The sequence below is a fragment of the Silene latifolia genome, chromosome 2 (assembly GCF_048544455.1).
Source record: "Silene latifolia isolate original U9 population chromosome 2, ASM4854445v1, whole genome shotgun sequence".
Lineage (NCBI taxonomy): Eukaryota > Viridiplantae > Streptophyta > Magnoliopsida > Caryophyllales > Caryophyllaceae > Silene > Silene latifolia.
The window spans coordinates 78,427,243-78,436,546 of record NC_133527.1 but is presented as its reverse complement, the minus strand read 5'-3'; positions in this window follow the sequence as shown (position 1 = coordinate 78,436,546).

Below are 9,304 nucleotides of genomic sequence, written 5' to 3'. Positions count from 1 at the left end.
AATATGGAACTAAATCAAATTTTCATTTTCAAACCTTTAAAATAGGTAAGGTTTTGCTAAAGTAACATCAACTTTTAACAACGAAACAAGACTGGTAGCTTGAAGGTTTAGAAATTGAACAAAAAGGAAGGTAACTTAGACATCATAGATACAAGTATGCTAAGAGGATTCAACTTACCTAATTAAAAGAGCTGTGATGAACTTACTAGGGATAAGAATTGACGTCAAACCAATGAGAATGTCAAGGGTAGAGTTTTATAGGTCACTAGCATCAAACTCAAGGAAGGAGCAAGATGAAGCGAGGAAAGAGAGGTATGAACGGCAACACTTATGGTCAAAGAAGAAAGGGAATTAGACAACAAGGAAATGCCATGTACTCAAACCTCAACAACAACATCATCCTAAACGGTTCCGAAAAGTTTCTAACAACAAAACTTATAATCGCAATACTCCCAAGGATTTCCTCAAACAATCATGTTACTTCATCCTAATATATTCCCTGAAACAAAGTACTCCACTATAGTGTGATCTCATCACTCCAAATCCTCAAACATCCATAAACAACTTCCACAAGATCAAGGTCAAGGTTTCCAACAAAGCTACACTCATATCCAACTAGTGTCAACCACGGATTTCTCAAAAGGGTAAAATCCTAAATCAAGGATCCTCATTCCAAGCTCTAAATTCCATCGAAAGATTTCTCAAATATTCCACAAGGTTAACAAAGACTTCTTGACACTAAATCTCTCTCAACTGAAGAACTCTCAAGAGCCAACTAATATCAAATCACATCACCAATCCCGTATGGTCTTCAACATCTCAAGGTATATTCTTTCAAATCCGATATCGTAAAACTTACTTACCATCGAGTTCCCAAGAGACAAGATCTTAGTTGTAACAACACTGTACTACCTCATATATTCTCATTCTAACACCATAAATTGAAACAATGTCCTTTAACTTAACAATTGGCGTCAACCATGCCATTATCCTTTCTAGTTACCAAAACAAGCGCTAAGACTTCCCAACCATGTAGTTTAGTCTCACTTTCATACCATACCTCAAGTAGTCATCAAGATCACTCACTTAGACTAACTAATAATCCCACAATTAGCATTTATCATATGGTAATGTACACATTATCAAACCCTCATATCCGAAGTGATTATGGAAGCCAATCAAAAACTCGACTTACTTGGTCAATCCTACATCCTCAAATCCACCATTCAAATATACTCACTTAATCAAGGATCTAGGTATAAGAACCATCAAGTATGTCTCATCACACTACCTAAGTCTTTCTAACACCACAACCTCTCAAAACCAGGGTTATGGGTTAAACACAACAATCTCCTCAAAAGTCAAATTTTCCAACCAAGGTCAACATTCCTCAAAAGAAAGAGTACTATAAAAAAGTCTTTAAGGAAGGATAAGCAAGGAACAAAGGACAAGTTAGGAAATACAAGAGTGACTTACAAGGAAAAAGAAAAGAGGATTTAGAAGAAGGAATAAACATTAAGAAGTGAAGAACAGGGCAAGGTACACAAAGAATGAGAAACATCTTCGAGGAAGTAGAAGCATTCTTCAAGGTTGAACAAATCTTCAATCCTCGGCAATAGGCACCAAATCTTGATCACCACATGGTAAGTTTACTGTTATTGATCTAAGGGCACAACAATTATTAAATGACAATCAACAAACATGTTAGAACCTAAGAAAAAGCAAACACACTACAGACTACCACCTTAGGTCCTTAAGTCTACCCATCTCTCATTCATTATTCAAGGTCAAGTTCAAATTTAAATTTGGGGTACACGTGTGTGCGTCGGGAGCAACATAGGCTCTGATACCAACAGTGACACCTCGCGATAAAGCGGAAAATATAACTAATAAATTAAAGTGGAAATTTATGATATTTTAAAACTTTTTTTACTACTAGTTAAAGATTAACACGCGAGTGCCAAAAATGAAATGAAACAAGTAATACAATAAACAAACTTAGGTTATTACAACCCAAGTCTAGAAGGCGGGGAAAAGATATCCCACGAATAAACAAATAAAGGGTTTCTAAACTAGCAAACTAAGGTCCAAGAGTTTAGTTCTCGTTAGCCCACACGTCTTCCCCACGTAAGCGTCTTCACAACCTGTCATTCATGTAAACATGAACGCCACAGTCAGTGGGGAGTAACTCAAGGTTCTCCCAGCCACAAAATGTCGAAACACAGATATACAAGAACATATTAGAACATCATAAATATAACCATTTGATGCAAGCACTCAGACATGAGACTAACATTCAAAACAGGCGTAGACAATCATAGATAAGGCATATGATACATCCAACATTGAAAACCAAACAACATACAATACATGAAATAGGTCTACTAACATCACATAATAAGCAAAGCATCCGGCTCAGAGGCTACCTTTAAAGCATGTCCGAGACACAAGTCCTTAAGTTCCTTGGCTCAGTGGTGACCTTTAAAACATGTCCAAGGCACGACCTCTAAAGTATCTGGCTCAGCGGTTACCTTTAAAACATGTCAAAATACTACAAACAAGTGCCCGACACAGAGGTTACCTTTAAAACATGTCTGAAGCACAGCACATAAAGTATCTGGCTCAGCGATTACCTTTAAAACATGGCCAAATACAACAAACAAGTGCCCGACTCAGAGGTTACCTTTAAAACATGTCTGAGGCACAAAAAACAAGTATCTAGCTCAGCGGTTACCTTTAAAACAAGGCCAAATATAACAAACAAGTACAACAAACAAGCACAACAAACAAGCACATAGAACTGGATTATTAATGTCACATTCATACTTATGGCTTGCATCTCACCATAAGTACGGATAGGAACATCAATCCCGACGACCTTATCGCAACTAGAGGGCTTATGGCTGCTCACCCCTAGTATCCGATAGGACCGTGACTCAGGGACGGGATGATTAATGTCACATTCATACTTATGGCCTACATCACCATGAGTATGGATGGGAACATCACTCCTGACGAATCATATCGCAACTAGAGGGCCTCTAGCTCACCCCTAGTATCCGATAGGACCAAGACTCAGGGACGGGATGATTAATGTCACATTCATACTTATGGCCTGCATCACCATAAGTACGGATGGGAACATCACTCCCGACGTTCATACCGTAACTAGAGGGCCTATGGCTCACCCCTAGTATCCGGTAGAACCAAGACTCTCACAACCGAACAATACTAGACATTATCTATAGTACGACTCACTAGAAGTAACTACTTATAATAAATATTTCATACTTGTATTATATTAATAAATATTCCACTTCATAATTTAACATGCTGGGTAAATAAAATATAATGAGCGATAATGAGTAATTTACGTTAAATGAAATTACGGAATAAAATGTAACTAATAACAATTGGGTCATTCGTAACTCTATACCATCCTATAGGGTTGGCCCAATAACAAAGAATTATGATTCAATCCAATTACGAGACAAACAACCATGCCCTAATATCAAGCATGTAAACCAATCCAATTATCACACTAACACCCATGGCCCAATCAAATATATAAAGCAAGCCCACTTTTTGGGTTCTCATAAACCCGACCCAAGCGCTCATTTTGGGACCAAAAATTAAGACGGAAAAATAATAATTAAATAACGGAATTCCACGAGTATAAATCATGAGAGGAAAAAAATATATCAATGAAGATATTTAACGAAACACGTTATATATATAGCATGAGTCGAAAATTTGAATGATTGAAGCAAACGCATGTTATGCCAAACAAACTACCAGACACAACTCAAAGAGTGGACTTTGGAAAGTGAAAATCACGTCCCAATCACCCACCGTGACAAAGCTAGGCTGCTACCCAGGCTAGCCGTGAGGAAACAAGCCACGCACGCCCCTACCCTGTCCACAAACAGCCACCATCTCACTCCTAAAATAGCCCAAACAGCCACCGAAACCAACCAACTCAGTCGTGCAACCACCAGTCCATAAGACGAGATTACAAGCTCCAAATATAACACAAACGCGTCCATTAAAAGGGAACCAATAAATAGCGGGGAAAACTTCCAACATATTCTCGAGACGGAAGTAAAAGAGTAGTCTACCCACAACCTCAACACTCGACATGGACCACAATGACACTCGAAATCTTGTCAAGTCAGCAATTCAGGGTACTTATAAGGCGGATTTCTAAGCAAAAATATTGAGACGGAAATTAACGATACTATTTCGTGAATGACCACAACCGGTCTACACCCAATTACTTCTCAGTACTACCCTCTAAAATAACCCACCTAGCTCTTAATTCGACTGCTAACACAGAGGAGGAAACCGTCCAAGGGGACTCATTTTAAGACGACAATTGAAGCAAGGTTAAGACAGAAATTATCATACATTTGAGAAACAGCACAAAGGGCCGAACTTTGTCAAGCAAGGGCACATAAAACGATACATAAGACGGAAAATTCGACATTTGTCGAGTAACCTATCAGCGTTACCTTTTAACTTCCTCAACGAGCACGATTTCCGACTCAAATTGCTCCGGTTCTTCAAATCCTTCATCAGAGAGCAAGAAAAACGGATAAAGAAGCTAAAAGACGATACTTTTATAAGACGGCGAAAGACGAAACCACCACAAGAACGAGACTTTCTTACCTAGAAAGAAGGAGGAAGGGACGAGGAAGCTAATGGTACAAAAATAATGGAGTTTGGTTGAGAAATAAGGGAGGAAATGGAGGTTGAAGGAGGCGGGGATGGGTGTTTGTTGTTGTTGCTGCTGAGTGTTTTGTTTTACGCAGGAAAGAGGAAGAAGAAAAGGGGATTGTGGGGTTGGGGACACGGGATACAACAACAACAATAATTTATGATAATAATAATAAATAAAAAATAATAAAATAATTATAATAATATATAAAAGAGATATTTAAAGGTAGGATGTAAGAGGGTAGGTGAGTGTGTTGTCAAAATAGAATAGGTCGAGAAAAAATTAATCTCACCAGTGGAAATGTGACGGTTTACAGCTAGACGGAAGAATGTCTCGAGTCTATATTAACTTGAGACGGAAACTAATATTAATACTGTCCGACCAAAAATACGTATACATTTATTTATATATAAATTATGCCTCAAGAATATAATTTAATAATACGTATTTTTACAAAAAATGAGCTTTTATATATTACCTTTAAAAAAATCGGGTTTGAAATAAAATTAATTAAATTGAATAATTCAAAAACATAAAATAAAATAATCAAACGGTTTAATAAAATTTAAATCTCAAAATGGGAAATTCGCGGGTGTTACAAATCAATGCCCTCAAGACCATACAACAGCAGTCCAACTCTTTGTTTCCCTATGAACTACAGGAAGTTGTTCATGCTAAGGCTGAAGTTTGTCCATGTTCTAATTTATTTGTTTGGTGATTTCCTTAACCTAACGTGACTATTTCTTGATCGTTTTCATTTTTTTTTAAAAACGTTTCCGCATTTTGTAGCGCTGGAAACCAGTCTTCAAAAAAATTTGCATTAACCTTCTCCAGAAAGATTTGCCTTTCTGATTCCATGTTCTGATTCATTCCACTAGGTCCCAACCAATTTTACCTTTTTTTTCCTCCCTGGATGAGCAAATTGCTTAAACCCTTTGTCCCCAACCACCAAACCTTCATCTTCCCTATATTCTCGTAACCATCATCTGCCCCAAACCCAATACCCAATACCCAATACCCAATACCCAAGCACAAATCCAGTAAACCCTTTGTCACCATCAACCTAACCATATCCCTACCCCAAACCGTCAATTAAGTGAACCGTTAAATTGTTATCGCTACCCTAACATCACCAAATATTAACCCTAACATGACCACAAATTGAATTCATTATACATGACCACAAATTGAATTCATTAAAGTAGCAATTTAATTAATTAAGTGAAAAATATCATGTGGACTATAGTATTATCTTGACTACTTAAACTAATAATAAAAAGTAGTGAAAAGTGGTCTTACCAGCACCAAGAACGATCAACAACGAGAAAGGTGAGCGACGAGGGACAACCAGGTGGTGGCCGGAGTACGAGCGAGACGGACAACAATGGCGAGACCGTGCTAGATAGGGAAAACACGATGAGGGTCGGTGTTTGAAAGAAGCAATGGAACTGTTTGAGAAAGCAATGGTGTTTGAAAAAAGCAATGGAAAGGTATTAGAATTGGAACGGTGATTAATAATTAGAACGGTGATTAGATTCCACCGTGCTCTTTGTTTTTACAATTAGAACGGTTGTAGCAAGTAACCAGTCTCTAAATTCTTTTAAGACGGTTGGTCAACTTTAACCGGTCTCTTTGTTAATTTAAGAGAACGGTTAAAAAAAACAACCGTTCTCTTTTGGAGTCATATATGTGCGCCATATCTAAAAAAAAGTAACACACCGGTTCCGCTATATATCAACCGTTCTCTAAGTGGCGTTCTCGTAGCCTTAAATTGTAGTAGTGTGACAGATAAAATGGCCATAAAATGCTATATTAGTATGCAAAACGGGTTCAATTAGGGAACAAAATGTGCGCAATTAAGAGTCACATCAAGCATCCCCAAACCGAACCTTTACTCGTCCCGAGTAAAGAGGTGACTAGAACTAGACCTTTATTTAAACTATCCTGGTCTTAATATAATCGATGTGAGACAATTAGCGGGTCTCACTCCGTCCCTTAAACTCATAACAAGACATCTATGAGGTATGATGCCTTGTTGCAAGGCAAGGTAGGGCTTGCCAAAATGGCGATACATCCAAGCATTAAGCACACAAAATAAGTAATGGATGCATCTACAAAAGAATAGCCACTTTCCTCATCTAAGTGGCGGAAATCATCTACAAGGGAAGCAATTTAAGGGTACACACTCCATCATAGATATCATTTCCCTAAGCTACTAAGTCTAAGAGGATACCAACAAATCACCTCCAAGTTGTGTCAAACTAGGGTACCTTTGTCCACAATTGCTAAATGCTTTCGTCAAGAGTAGACTCCTTAGGGTGTTAGAAACACTGTAGGATCACGGAATTCCCCCTCTTGCGTAGACGAGAAGAAGGGTCGTCCCCTCTCCACCATGCACAAAAGTGGGTTCAAATGGAAAAAGGGATCAATGTAATTTGAGTTTCACAATGGTAATTTTCTTTTGATTTGTTTTTCCCCCCCAATTTCTTGTGGCATTTGTCATTTGAAGAACATTTCTTGCCATTTTTGATGTTTGGCATTTTGATACTTGGCAATTTTTCGATTTTTGCATTTTTGAACATTTTTCAAAGTAACCCCATTTGTAGCAAGGGTACTTTTATTAAAGCATAAGAGTCTATTTTTGCTCCTCTTTTCATTAATGCAATCTTTGCAAACTTTTTGATTTTGGTTTTGTACTTGAACTCAATTTGATGATTTTGTGCCCATTCTCTTTTTGTTGACAAAATATGATGAATAAACGGTAGCTAAGGAGTTATCAAACCACAAGGTACTCTTGACTACGCCTTAGTCCATGAGTTAAAATATACTAGTATGAAACATCTTAGGGTGTCTTGAGGTTATTCTAGCAAACAAAGTCTCAAGGAAAAAAATTATCTACAAGGGACTATTTACACTTGCCAAGTTTCCTAAATAGGCATTTTCACAAAATTTTCTAACCATGCAACTACATGCCATGATATAACTAACATAAATACAATCCTAATACATATGCTTCTATCAACTATTATGCTACATATACTAAATGCAACTCCTAACTACACATAGATACACAAACCGCAAAAAAATACACCACATCCTCCTTGACATATAAGCCCATCCTCCTCATATGAATAACGAAAAGAAATGGAAGGGAAATAGAGATTAGAGTGATCATACTAAGCGGTCTTCACATTCCCTTATTAATGCCTCAGATGTAGTATCGTATCTATGTGAGAAGAGAACAAGAATACAAGTATATACAATTCTACACTACTAAATTAAAGAACATGTTTTTGGTTTTTGAATATTTTAAATTTTTATGGATTTTGTTTTTATGAAATTAAAGAACATATTTTGGGAATTTTCAATATTTTTCAAATTTTTATGTGTTTTGGCATATAAATTCCCATCCCCCACTTTATTTTGGACATTGTCCTCAATGTACATGTAGGAGTAGGAATGAAAAAGAGATACATGTTTTTGGATTTTTAAAGTTTTATGGAAATTGATGTACAAATGCAATGATATGAATGTATGCCCTAACTAAATTCAATTCTATATGACATATATAACAAATGAATGCAATCTAAACTACACTAGATGATGCATGCTCTAAGTAAATGCTTAGGTCACTTATGATCAAACCTCCCCAAACCGATTTAAGCAATATTTCTAGTGTAGGAGAAATGAGGTTGGGTCATTAGTGATTATGCATGAACTCAAGTCAATATGCTACTAACTACATGAATCATATGATATATATTACAATGCAACTATACTATATGAACTAGCTAATGTAGATGCAATAGGAAATATTTCACTAATGCAAGCTAAATGTATATGTATATAACTAAATGCAAGTGTAAATGTAATGCAAAGTCAAAGGATAGGATATCTTACAAATGGTGGTTTGAGGGAGAACTCCACCAAACTCATTCCTTGTTGCCATAGTTATTGATGTTGTCCATGTTGCTCAATGCTCTCAATAACCGGTCAAAGGCTTTTGAATGGGCTTCAAATAAACACAAATAGGAGATTGACGATGTCAAAACGTAGTTTAGCCATCTGGGCTTGGAATAGAACTTGCCAAACACTCTCCCATTTGTTTTGCCCTTAACACTTGGCTTCTTAGAATGCTTCAAACCAACAAGCCCATTATTCTTGTCAACACAAGGTATGAAGTATTGCTCATATTCGTTCGGACGCTTCTACTCTCCACCTTCTCTTTCAAATATGGTGATGATGATAGCATTTGGATGTATCAATCCTTCATGAATAGAAGGAGAATTCTCATAACATTGATGACGAGGTAGCTTTGGAATTGAGGTTGTGGGTTCCAAGTCTCCACAAGTAAGCTCATTCATAGCTTTATTCTTGAGCTTCTCCACCAAGCACCTTTTATATGACAATTTTACCTCTTGGAAAAGGTTTACCATATCATCTCCAACAATCATAGGTTCTATGGTGGGTGCGAAAAGGTCTTCATGGTCATTAGGAAAGAGGCATTCATCTTCTTCATGGAAGCATACCTCAAACTTCTCAAGGATGGGCTCCTCAAGTGAGGCAATCTCACAACTCCATTCCTAT